The sequence below is a fragment of the Colias philodice genome, chromosome 2 (genome assembly GCF_061535455.1).
Source record: "Colias philodice isolate Cphi_HAF_F1 chromosome 2, ilColPhil1 Martin Lab GWU primary, whole genome shotgun sequence".
Classification (NCBI taxonomy): Eukaryota; Metazoa; Arthropoda; class Insecta; order Lepidoptera; family Pieridae; genus Colias; species Colias philodice.
The window spans coordinates 10,481,732-10,496,034 of NC_143087.1; the positions used below are offsets into that span (position 1 = coordinate 10,481,732).

At 33.2% G+C, this 14,303-nt stretch overlaps 3 non-coding genes across 3 annotated transcripts; all 3 read right to left on the bottom strand.

The window, feature by feature from the left end:
• Positions 1-731: 731 nt before the first annotated feature.
• Positions 732-805, bottom strand: TRNAT-AGU (transfer RNA threonine (anticodon AGU)). Its single transcript has one exon. It is a non-coding gene; the product is annotated as a tRNA-Thr (tRNA).
• Positions 806-2,550: 1,745 nt separating this feature from the next.
• On the bottom strand, positions 2,551-2,669 carry LOC149490751 (5S ribosomal RNA). The gene has a single exon (XR_016317761.1). It is a non-coding gene; the product is annotated as a 5S ribosomal RNA (ribosomal RNA).
• Positions 2,670-4,768: 2,099 nt separating this feature from the next.
• LOC149490752 (5S ribosomal RNA) lies at positions 4,769-4,887 on the bottom strand. Its single transcript, XR_016317764.1, has one exon. It is a non-coding gene; the product is annotated as a 5S ribosomal RNA (ribosomal RNA).
• Positions 4,888-14,303: the final 9,416 nt, after the last annotated feature.

Consider the following 14,303-nt stretch of genomic DNA (forward strand, 5'->3'; position numbering starts at 1 on the left):
GAAGCGTTGAGGTGGGTACTACTGTCACTTCGCGCAAAACATCTGATTTTTCAAACTTAAAATGTCTTTATGTATCATACATTGCACTTGTAAGATAATACATACACACACATATTAAGAAAAATTTATATAATATTAAGGGTGATATAATTTTATTAAAGAGGTTAAACCATTAGTTAACGCTTGTTATTATGAACAGCAGGTTACAGAACGCCTACGGCAAAATTTCAAATTTAGTTCAAGGTGCATACATTAATTACTGGTCAAGAAATTCGTCAAATCAAACTAAAATTTACTTTTGAAAGGTTCCGTACAAATTATAATATATTTAGTTATTTTTCTAATGATGATCGAATGATTTAAGAATAGGGTCCTCAATGTTCTTACGGGTCGCGGCCGGCTCTCGCTAAAGAATGTAATTAACAGAACACCAATAAAAATAATTGGAAACAAAAAGCGATCCGCTCCCCGCCGCCATTTATTATTTTGATTACCCTTGTTATTGTTATGGGCTACGATTGTCCAAGGAAATACTATTCATAACTTTTGAGTTAAGTGAACACTGAACAGGTTTATTTATTTTTTAGATTGAAACAAAATTAATTTTATTTGGATGTGATATTTTTATTTGCAATCAAATGATTAAAGTTCTATTATCGGTTGAAATTAAAATTTATAAAAAATACAATTTTAAAAAATAAAAAAAAAATAGTTAAAAGGATAAAAATATCAGGCGCCGGCGAGATTCGAACTCACGATCTCCTGTTTACTAGACAGGCGCTTTAACCAACTAAGCCACGGTGCCGATGCGGGGCCGTTTGAAATAGCTCTTCATTTGTTATACGTGCTGATAATAATAATTAATAAAAAATCTACAATTTTGTTTTGAATCTTTTAGACCGGGAGATACTGACACAAAATTTCGAGTCATTTGTAACAGGATGGCGGTTCTACAGGGGTCTTAGTACGCAATGACAAAAAGAAAAACGATGGTGTGAACGCTGGTACCGGCGGCTTAGTCGCGTGGGCGTTAGTCGAACTCGTCGGAAAAATAGCGAAGTCAAACGATTTGTAACACAAAAATTTTAGAATTTACCGATAGCCCATAAAAAAGAAGTAGGCGGTAGTGTCATGCCATACTTTTCCGGTGTGACTTACAGCCCGCCATACCGACGCGAATGTGTTGATTAAAAAAAAACCAATTCAACCATTTGTACCAGGCTAACTTTTGCACAGGTAACCATCGTCGTGCAGCCATTTACGAAAATCGCCATGCCATACTTTTCGGACGATTCCAAATGGTCGCCATACCGCCGAAAATCTGCAAATTTTTTTTTTCGCTGAACCATTTGTAACACTCTAAATTTTTTTTTCAACAACTCCTGAATGATTATAAATAGAAGTGTGATAATGCCATAACTGTGGGAGGTGGCGAATGTGTATAAGATTTTTTTTTATTGTATGATTTTATTCGTATTTTGAACGATTTGTAACACTATGGCATTAATCTTTCCTATAAGTTTGAGGTTCAACAAATATAAATACAAAATTTCAAAGATCTAGGTGGTAGAAATCTTCACTTCTATAAATTAATAATAAATTTATTTATGAAGTATGGCAGCACTTTTTCCCCCTACTAGAAGTATGGCAAATATAATAATGGTCACATTTTATCAAATACTCTCCAAAAATCCAAATGCAATACTGGTACAAAAAGTTTGGCGAAAAAAAAAATTTTGCAGATTTTCGGCGGTATGGCGACCATTTGGAATCGTCCGAAAAGTATGGTATGGTGATTTTCGTAAATGGCTACACGACGATGGTTACCTGTGCAAAAGTTAGCCTGGTACAAATGGTTGAATTGTTTTTTTTTAAATCAACACATTTGCGTCGGTATGGCGGGCTGTAAGTCACACCGGAAAAGTATGGCATGACACTACCGCCTACTTCTTTTTATGGGCTATCGGTAAATTCTAAAATTTTTGTGTTACAAATCGTTTGACTTTCGCTATTTTTACGACGAGTTCGACTAACGCCCACGCGACTAAGCCGCCGGTACCAGTGTTCACACCATCGTTTTTCTTTTTGTCATTGCGTACTAAGACCCCTGTAGAACCGCCATCCTGTTACAAATGACTCGAAATTTTGTGTCAGTATCTCCCGGTCTATTTGTTACTTGTTTAATATTTTCGCCAATGAGCATCTATAACAATATATTATTTTCTTTTTCAATATACATACATAGTATATTTTATATTAAGAAATACATATTATGTAGTAATTTTTAACATTATAGAATGAAAAAAATATTATAATGTAGTCGTGTGATTTCGAAATGCGGCTTTAAATCTTTAGTCTTAGAAGTTTGATCACGCGATGAAACCATAAATTTACGTAAATACTAAATAGCTTTGTCTACATCAGCCAATCTTCAAACAAATTAGATTTACTTTTAACTACTTTATCCTAGTTTGCTTTGTTAATTGAGTCATATCTTAATAATTCAATATTTATAAAAAAGTTAAAAACTATTAAAAAAAAACAGCAAAAGGCCAACATCACGCGGTGTTCCCAGGCGGTCACCCATCCAAGTACTGACCGCGCCCGACGTTGCTTAACTTCGGTGATCGGACGAGAACCGGTGTATTCAACGTGGTATGGACGTTGGCGATGTAAATTCTGAAATAATGTATTGTTTAACAAGCAAGAAATAAATAATGTTGTTATTTTTTTAGTTTAGTTATTTTAGTTTTTAAAGTGAAACTTTTATTACATCGTCTCAAACTTTTTGGTCTGTGTAGCGCATGTCGCGTACGTATCGCGGCTGCCGAGTAGGTATACCTACTCGGCAGCCGACCGTCACGCGACATGCGCTACACAAAGCAGTGTTCGGAACCGTTCGAACAGTTTCACTTTTACCGTGGTTTCATAAAACCACGGAACATTTTTTTTTCTATTTGTTTTATCGTATACTTAGATGCCTTGTTTGAATCTCAAAATTTATAAAATATTTTTTATTCAAATTAATCAACGGAGTCTTCATCTAATGACATCACCGTAGAACTGAGCCGTAGAACGACTTTGAAGTTTTAACTAATTATTATTCTAATGAAGTTAAATCAAACATTACTAAATAGTTAACAAATAACTAACAAAAAGCAAACATGACTATAAAACTAATTGCATCTAACCCGTGACTGGGACATGCAAATCCGCAGTAAAGAACACACGGTAATGCAGCAAACAAATTAGATTTGCTTTTAATGCCTTTTATTTAAGTAAATTAGTGCAATTATACCAACTGATGCAGTGGTACCTAAGTATTCTCGTTTAAAAACTACGATACAGTAGGTACCTAGTCATAGTTTTTAAGGAAACTTCGTCTCTAATTTTGAAAAATACGTAGGCCTAAACAGTTTTTAGTTACAAATAGACCGCATTTAAATTATTAAATGCATTCTTTTTGTGAACAAAATATCACACAATCAATTTAACTGCATTTAATAAGAAGAAAAAAAGACTAGTTAAAAAAATGTAGACCTTAAATAATAATTAATAAGATATAATAATTAGGGTTTTTTTTATTTTTATAAAGGCGAAAGTTTGTAAGGATGTAGTTATGGATGTTTGTTACTCTTTCACGTAAAAACTATACTGAACCGATTACAATGAAATTTAGCACACATATAGAGGGTAACTTGGATTAACACATAGGATAGAACTAGAAAATAAAAATAGATTTTATAAATAGATTATTAACTATATAAATAGATTTTATCCCGGATATCCCACGGGAACGGGAACTATGCGGGTTTTCCTTTGCAAACGCGGGCGAAGCCGCGGGCGGAAATCTAGTCTATACATATAATAAATCTGTAGAAGGGTCATTTCTGTACATTGAAAATATTGAAAAAATAAATAGCAGGGGGTGTTACTGGATCGATACTGTCTGTCTGTCTGTATGTGAAGACATCACGTGAAAACTAACGGTTCGATTTCGATGAAACTTGGTATAATTATTCCTTATTATCCAGGGCGTAAAATAGAATACTTTTTATCCTGGAAAAATACGTAGAAAAAAAAATTATCTTAATTTTTCAGTTTTATCCATAGACGTTGTTCTGTAGAACCGCGGAGGCCTAGCCGTATTGGGTCCAATAGATATTTATAAGATGTCATTGTCAGAGTTACTCAAAATGGAGAAATAAACTATCCACGCGAAGACCGACATCCGCGCGGACGGAGTCGCGGGTGGAAGCTAGTACATAAGGCGACAATGGTTTATAATTTTTATTTAAAAACGCGCGATGTGTTAAAAAAATGTTATTTAAAGAAGTGGGTTTGAATTTTTTAATTTTTCAACCAACAAGTCTTTTCCAATAATTATTTTCCTTGTTGAAATCAAATCATTCTAAATTATCTGTTTTAGTTCGTTTGCTTCCATAACGTTTTAGTAACTAGTTAACACACATTGGTTCGCGTGCCTTGTTTCATTAAGACCCTCTAGGTCTGTTATCTTTCATGTCTCATTTATCTACCACTGATAACGTTTACACTTCGTATGTACATTAAAGTGAATAATGTTACTTATAAGTTATAAAGAACAACTGAATTTAGCTGCCTGATAAAGAGAAGACTATAATATTCATCTGCATACAAAATCAGCTTAATCTTTAATATGGTTTTTAAATGCAAATAAACTTTCAGAAATATTAGCAAAAAATTATTTTGTATCAACTTATTTAAAATCAATAAAATTCTTGCAAAAAGCCAACATCACGCGGTGTTCCCAGGCGGTCACCCATCCAAGTACTGACCGCGCCTGACGTTGCTTAACTTCAGTGATCGGACGAGAACCGGTGTATTCAACGTGGTATGGACGTTGGCGACAGTTAAACTGAAAATAAAAGTTTTTTTTTTATGAAAACACGTAAGTACTTACAATATTTTTTTTGGTATGTGCACTGTGTAAGTATGTGTGTTGTGTAATTCATCTATCGTAGAGCATATTGTGTTACAGATTAAACCTTAGTAGTACCTATAAGGTATGTAATATGGAGAAGATCCTAAGCCAAAAAGTACTTTCTTAGATAATAAATTGCATGCAATATAATTATATATTTAGGTATCTAAAAAATAAAAAAATCACCTGCGACATATTTATCTTCTAAATAATAAAAATGAATCGCCAAATGAGTTATCTCGAGAACGGCTGAACTGATTTCATTAATTCTTTTTTTTATAATATTCCTTGAAGTACGAGGATGGTTCTTATGGAGAGACTACCACGGGCGAAGCCGGGGCGGACCGCTAGTAATACTTATGTCTGGTGGCATTTTACAATTACTATCAGAACGTTACGGTGTCAATTTTTTCATTGTTTTGCGAAAAGGTTGATATGTCAAAGTTATAGAAAAAAATATCAATATTATAGAACATACCTTGTATTTTATACCCTCTCTTTTAAATAATAAAGTTAAATATACGTTGTTCGTAACCATGACATTAAATTAGCAAAAATTACATACTTACAATTAAAATCAACAATTGTGTAAACTTTGGAATATATTCGGAACCTTTTCGGAACAATGCCGCAAATTGGATCAACTATCATTCATTAAAAATTAAATGTTTAAGTGTCGTTGCTGATTCTTATTTAATTAAATGTGTTATTTAAAGGTCAAGAATAGTTTTTGCTTCCTGTCACTTGTGAGTTTTTAAATTAATATGCTTACAGGTTGTTAATCTCACAATTTTTTACGATCATTACCTAATATTTTGATGTAGGTAATAAAAAAAAAATGGAATCCTAAAATTAATTTAAAACTTGAATGGTTTTAATTTTATTTGAATGTAGGTAATTATTTTTCTTCTGTTATATTTTTGCCCTTGTGTACTAAGACAGACTCAGACATAGTATTTTTTTACATTTATATTACAAATCTGACTCCTGACATACAGGTTTTTACCTAGTTTGGGAGTCAGAGACTTCAGCATTAAAAAAAAAAAAAATTATAATTGAATGTAGGTATATCTGTAACTGAAAGAATTACGTACGTAGTGAAAAGTAATTACGTACCTTATCGAAAAGTATTTATATACCTATGGAAGAATACATTGCAAGATTTTTCCATAGACTTTAATTATTCTTTCCACGATAATCCAAATTCAGAAAACAGAAGTAAGGAATGTGTACTTTCTGGATCATTGATGGAGTTTATATGTTTAGTCAATAATCTACTATATCTTATCTTATCTTATAAATTCACGGGAAAACCATTGAACGGATTTTGATAATACTTGAAATAGTTTCTATACCAGAATAGTAAATAATTTATAGAAATGCTTGCCTTTCGGATTCGAGAGATTTTCCGCGGGTGAAACCGCGCGGCACAACTAATCCTTCTATAGATGGATGGATGTTTGTTACTCTTTCAAGAAAATATACTCCGACGGCTTTAGATGAAACTGTACAGTAATATAGGACAACAGAATAAATAGCACATAAGATATAGAAATACCTACATGAATTTGCCGCGGGTTCGCCTGCGTGTGAAACCGCGCAGCACAGCATCATATTTCTACTTGCTAAGACTTTACTCTCTAAACTTACCTACTGCACCAAATGACCAAACTTGATATGACTATTTGCGTGGAATTAAAATAGTAATCATTCATCTATCATTACTTTGCGTTACATAATATTATATATTATAGAATATAATAGGCAGTCTAAAAAGTTTGAGTCTGCCTATTTTCAGGTGCACATACCTATATAATATGATAAATTTTAAATATGTATGTATATAGCTACTCGTAACTCGTAAGTCGTAGATAGTCACTGAATTCTTGGCGCCATTACCTAATTGAAATCCATTATAGATATAAAACATAAGCGGATGTGACTGCCATAAACGGCCATTTTAGTAATAATACGAGTTGGAATTACACATTTGAATTAGACAACCCTAACATTAGGGCCGTGTACGTGACTTTATCGATTTCGACTACGATCGTGATTAAGTCCAAATTAGCTTTGTAATAAGTATTAATAATTGTGAATTATGGCTTGCGATTTTATAATTGGACTTAAGGTTCAGAATTTGCGTGTGGGTATATTTTTTTTTGTTTGAATTTAATCATTATGTTATATTTTAAATTCACGCTTGCAAAGTGTCTTATTATAATATGTACCCACTGGTTTCTAAAATTATACATATCTACGTTCATTCAGTGAACAGCTGTGATCATACTTAGATACCTATTTCCAGAAGGCGCTCAATTCACACAGACTGCAGCACTTATATTTTTCCACGCCTTGAAAGAACGCCGTAAAATTTCACACACGTTTCAAATATTGGAGTTACATGAAGTATTACGCTCAAAGCGATACAATTTGTAATCGAAAATCGCAATACGAATCAAAAGTGTATCCATAATATACGTGCTGCTATTTAGCACCCAAACGGTGCAAGCGCAAATTGGAAATCAAAACAACCATCCTCGATCCAAACTAATGGAATCTTTAACGTCGTGATCAGTACGATGATTCGAATCACGATTTTTGTTAAAAATATCGACATCTCTATCTACAACACTATAGGAGCCATGTTCTACGGGCGGGCTAGAGACTTCGCGAATTGAATCGTATTCCATCAATTTAAGAGTCATTGTTTTGTTAACGTTATAGTGATGGCAAGAAATCGATTACGGCCGATGCGAGAATCGATTGGCAGTCGCGTTTTATCGAATTCTATTCCTTTGGATTATATTAAATTATCGAGCCGTGAAAATTGTCTCGTAATGTGTTGGTAAGATTACGGCGTGGGACTTGCTCCAACATATCATTTGGTGCTATTCCCTGGATGCCTAAGTGTAGGTAATGGGCCCAATCATTGAATTAGCATCATATTTTATTGATTCTTGTTGCGAGAAATGAATTATACATTCGATGTGGCTTGTTTTATTATAATTTCAATTATTTAGTTACTAGAAGTGATCGAGGTCATATAGTTTTGTATTTCTGTTTTAATGATAAGAAATAATTGAGTAAATTATAATTAGTTAGCACTGTTTATCTATTATGCAGTAGGTAATGATTACAAAAATAAAAAATAATCCTTAAATATTAAAAATATACCTAACATAAATAAGTTTAACAATGCAATAAAAGCTCTATTGTAGAGTAAGTTGGAAATTTTCCTAACTACACGTAAGTAGTTATATAATAAAGTCTACCAAATCATAAATCTGCTATCGCTATAAAATAATGAACTAAACAATTTTCCACGGAAGCTTCAAAAGACGGAATGCATTAGCATCTGTTAAAATAACATTACTGAGGTGTCACGCTCTCCGTGTAACATAATCTGTGGACGGGAATCTTGAGACGGTTCTGTACAATTCATCTTCGAATACGAGATTAATAAATAATTTACAATGGCTCCTCGTAATTTTGCCATTGGAAGAATGCAAGGAAATTAGATAGGTACTTAAACTAAGAAGCAAACATTTGTTTTTTAATTCATCACATTTTCTTCTGCTCCTAGATAATATGTATAACTGCAACATCAAGGTAAACTTGATTTACTTAGAGCTTCTAAAGAATATGTTATATATATTATGAAATAAAGAAAATGTGAATATCTTATAGCATACTAAAGAATATGTTGTATCAAAATATAAAACGCTCACGCTAAACAAATTATGAGCTTTGGCCGCAGTTGTTTGAAAACTAAAATAATAAAAGAAGTAGTGAATTTCGAAAATATTTTACCTTACTCTCACATAGGAGACCAATACCTCCCTATCCGTATTTGATGAAGGTGATGCAAACGATGAATACTTTCATTTCATTAATATGTGTCATATATGTAATTATATTTATTTAAAATAAAATATGTACACGGAACCCTAATGTAAAACACAAAAGCACTTGTCACAATAATGGCAGTGTAATGAGCCCCTTATCTCACTAATTAAAAGTCGATTTAGACTTTCTAAACAGTTATGGTTATATAAAACGGTAATACAGCTAAGTGGGCGAATCCCTTTAGACGTATGATTGATGGCTGATATTCATTCTGATAATATGACACATTGTTATATCCATACTAATACAGTAGCACCTCTATAAGTCGAATATCAAGGGAGACGCCAAAAAATTCGAGTTATAGAGTTTTCAACTTATGGAGGATTTCGACTTAGGCGGATTTTGATTCGACATAAAGAGTTTGAGGTTTATTCTTATAAATTTTGAGTTAGAGAGGTAAAGTACATTAAAATTCAACTTGCAGAGGTGACAAACATGTTTTTATTTATTATAAATCAACATTATTTCAAATCATTTTAAAATAAAAAATGTTGTGTGGTTTTATAAACCACGGTAAAAGTGAAACTTAGGCACAAAATTACCGTATTTGTACGATAATTATCGTACGGTTCCGAACACTGCTTTATACCTACTCGGCAGCCGACCGTCACGCGACATGCGCTACACAGACCAAAAAGTTTGAGACGATGTAATCAAAGTTTCACTTTAAAATATGGCATTAAAAAAAGTCAGTATTTCTTTTGCTTTCGATAATTTGGTTGTTCTCTAGCATTATCTAATCTATAAAGAACAGAAAATTCTTCTTCTTCAGAGATACTGGTTTGCTCTATAAAATTTCGTAAGGTATTCAATGCGGTTCTTGCCTCTTTGATGGAAACGCATGGAGCGCATGTACTATTCACGTCTTCTATGTCATCTTAATCATTAGTATCGGTTTTCTGAGCTACTGAATCGATAATTTCGTCATCAGATACCTACTTAATGCCAACACGTGTTTAGTTGAGTCATAAATTTATTATCGTATACTCCTAAAATGTTTTCTAAGAAACAATTAAAAGTCCAAATGATCAAGTTATAAAGATTGTAAAATAAAATGTTGCAATGTTCGAGATACAGAGGTCAAATTTAATTTTTCGAGTTATAGAGTGAAAATATGTACCAAAATGGCTTGGAGGGACTCGGTGATTATTTCGACTAACAGAGGGCCAAGATTTCAAGTTACGGAGGTTTTCGGGTTTGAAGGGAAGGGAACAAGACATTTTTTCGAGATTTGGAGGTTTTCGACTTATCGAGGTTCGACTTAACGAGGTGCTACTGTATTATAAATGCGAAAGTAACTCTGTCTGTCTGTCTTTTACTCAATCACGCCTTAACTACTGAACCAATTTGCATGAAATTTGGTATACAGATATTTTGATACCCGAGAAAGGACATAGGCTACTTTTTACCCCGGGACATAGGATAGGTTTTATCACGGAAATCTCACGGGAACGGGAACTATACGGGTTTTTCTTTGACTGCGCGGGCGAAGCCGCGGGCGGAAAGCTAGTTATGTATAAATGGTGGTCACTAGTTTTATTGTAATTTGAAATATATTTAGCGCGGTGTGAACGTATCTTTTGTCTCTATACGCTTGGATAACATACATATTGTCATAGGGGCTACATATATATACGTTTTCTATAAAAGTAAATAAGAAGTTGGTAATATAATATTTGCTTTAGCATACTAAAGTACAATGCATAGCAATGTAGCGAAAGAAATTACCAAAAGCGATTTTCTTTCGCATTCGGATTATGATGATTGAAAGTAAAAAAATAATTAGGAGCGATAGATCATTGAATACATACTTTAAACTATATCATAAAGAATAACATTATTTAATATAACATGAAATCTGTCTCAAGCTCGTATGTCTCTTTCTGGTTTTAATTAAAGAAATAGGTAAAAAAGGTTATTTCTTACGTCCACTTATAGACTTTAATAAAAATCGCTTGCTTTGTTACTGTAAATAATATACCTAACTGTCGAAAAGTTTTCATTCTAAAAATAAGGTTAATTGTGCGAGAAACTACATCGCATACAAAACTAAAACTGCTTTCCGGATTTACGTGAAATGTCATTAATTATTAAAGACTTGCTACATCCGCTGCGTGGGCGGCGGCGCGGAAAGAAGCTGGGTGACGAATGGTCCACTTATATAAACTGGTTATTTATATACATATTAATATTAGGAACTTGTTCATTCTTTATATAATGTAATAAATGATTTACAATACTTAATTTTGGCATATATTCGTTTTTGAGAAGGCGTAGGCGTAGGCTCTATAGCCTCTACCTATATCTTGATGCTCTAGCATCTACAATCTACATGTAGATTTATGCTTTCAAATTATTACTAGTTTAATATTTAAGACATTTTCTTAATACAGGTAAATATGTTATGTACCTACTTATGTACCTATTTATTTATGAAATAATTTATTTTCTCAACTTAAGAAAAAGCCTCTGTTGTGTGATCCACATCAAATATTTTAATATTAAAGAAAAATATTTCAAAGAGTTTCTTACAATATATTTCACAAATAAGTATTCTGTTGAAAAGAACTCAATGACTAATCTATTTATTAATTTCTAATCCACTATTCTTCCAGAAACCGTAAAATAATTTGTGATTTTTTTATAATTTTAATACATTAAAGTACTACGTAATAGTGGTGCATCAAAATTATCTACTTAATATAAGGCAAATAAGGTGTATTAAAATTTAAAACTAATTTAGCCATTGAGTGCAATGAAGCAATAAAGTTTTATATCTCTTACTAAATCACTGTAAGCTCGTGGGGACAATTTTACGACCCCTTGTAAGCGATAACTTCATTTGGAATACATTGTAAGCGTGTAAGCTGAAAAAAATCAGATCAAAAAGGTTATAAAATTATTAATACCTATAATATTTAAAACTTTTTATCAATAATCTGTTGATATAAGTTGGTATGATTTACTTTGTATTTTGGTATCTATATATAAAAACTAGCTGCGCTCTGCGGTTTCACCAGCGTGGCTACGCGAGCTTCTGTTGGTCTTAGCGTGATGATAGCCTTCCTCGATGAATAGGCTATCTAACACCGAAATAATTTTTCAAATCGGACCAGTATTTCTTAAAATTAGCGAGTTCACACAAACAAACTCTTCAGCTTTATAAAATTAGTATAGAATATAGATGAATCGCAAGTGTGTTTGTAAGCGCATAACTCGAGAATGGCTGAACCGATTTCGTTAATTCTTCTTTTGTTATAGTACCTACGAGGATGGTTCTTGTAGAGATAACGAAAACATGTACCACGAGCGAGGCCGAGGCGGTCCGCTAGTTATTTATAAAAATCACATAATAATATCTTCGACCATATTACATCTACAGCTTACAGCACATGTTGCAGACCATACAAAGTATAAACTTAATAAGCTTGTCTTCTACCATACGGCATATCTACCTATACCTATTAGATGAATAATATCCTTATGATAAGAGCCTTATGTGTTGTTTCGAAGATTACGAAATAGTAGTTATGAATAACCAATAACAAAAAGAGTTCAAAAGTAAAATCTCCATTTCACGAAGCAGGTATGTATGTAATAGTTAAAACATATTAAAACAACCTTTAATTTAAGCTCGGTTTGTTTTTAACAAAGTACGTAAGTATTTAAGTAGCTGGAATCTTTTCACACAAAGACTTTGTAATTAGAAAGGTGTTAGCCTTTGTAAGACAATCTACTTACCAACTTTAACATAGAAGGCAGGTATTATAACCATTGTAATATGTGTCAAGAAGTATTACGTATTTTTCATTAAAGATTTATCTTTTTCGGAAATACTAATTGATATAGTATCCTAAAGCCTATAATCTTTGTTCATATCAGCGTCTTAGGAGGTATTTTGTTACCATGTCATAGCTCATCTTAAAATTTTCGGATGAAATTAAAAAACGTAGAGATTTTACTCATAAGTAGCTTTTCGTGCATACCTACTTTTGAATGTCGTTTAGGATTTGAATTTACGTATATATGTAATATGATATCTAAGAGCGTATACGCACTATACGGGTAGCCGCATTGCGGGTAGCCGTCCGGCTGACCGCAAGCAGCAATTATGTACGTAATATTCATTTCTATGCGCACTGTGCGGTCTGCGGTAGCCGCATCGCAGTGCGCATAGAAATGAATATTACGTACATAATTGTGCTTGCGGTCAGCCGGACGGCTACCCGCATAGTGCGTATAAGCTCTAAATGTTATCCATATTCTAGATTCCTTTGAAACTAATAACTTTGAAACTAACAGCTTGCAAACTAATGGTACTTTTTTATTTATTCATTTTATTGCTTGAATAACTATCATGCAATAATGTACCAACGTTCAAATAATTGCATATGGTTGCGCAATTATCATTTCCAACAATTCCATTATGTAAATCTTGATTGCAGGAAAACCCTTTCAAAAGAAAGGCTCTCCAAATTATAACAGAATTTCTTATGTAAACATTTAAGTAAATAATTAAAATCAATATTTGTTTGAAATGAATCTTCGGTATCAGTGTCACGCCTCCGTTCCCGTACACCATCCGGCGCGACCAATCGATTTGAGGCCAACGACGCAGTTTGTTTAGCTCAAACCAAAAAGACAACTCGAGAATTGAATCCCTCATCATCGACGCAGCCTAATTTAACGGACATTCCTAATTTGAATGTACATTGCTGCTTGTCTTTAAATCTTTAGTTGGAAGAAGTAACAAAAGAAGCAATGGATGAAGCGTGCAGCGAAGGAACAGCAATTTTAGTGACCGCATCATGAGATGGCCTGAAAAACATCATCACGAGCGGAAGGCAGTCGAAAATGGCCGTGGTAATGGTATTTGTTTGTCGATTTATCTGTTTTGCTCTGTAACTTGATTTGCTTTTTGTGCTCGATACACAAAAGCGGGTAAACTTTGTTAGTGGGAACATCGTGACGGCCGCAGGACGAAGCGTGGTCGATCAATTTAATGTTATTACAAATATTGAGTTACTGTTTCGTTGCGGCGGCTCGCGGCTGGTCGTGGGCGACGGTTGTTACTGCGCGGCTCTGTTGGTGGCACTTTTCTTAAAATATAATCATAGGCTTAAAATTGTTGAGACAAAAGCAATGTACCTACAAATCTTTCACCAATCATCTGTTGTACCTATTTACTTTGTGTGCTGCTTTTGTGTGAAATTTTTGTTAGAAAAGTAAATCCATCTTTTAGTTGCGATGTTAATGAACATGTAACTAATTGTATAATTGTAAGAGAATAGAGAGGTCTAAAAGCCAAACAAAATGAAAGATTCGATATTCTATCTTTTAAAAAAGCAGACATACCTACTTAATAATATTAATTAGTACACAGACATATTAAACAGTGAACTTAGTAATTTTTTTTAAGTATCAAAGTAGG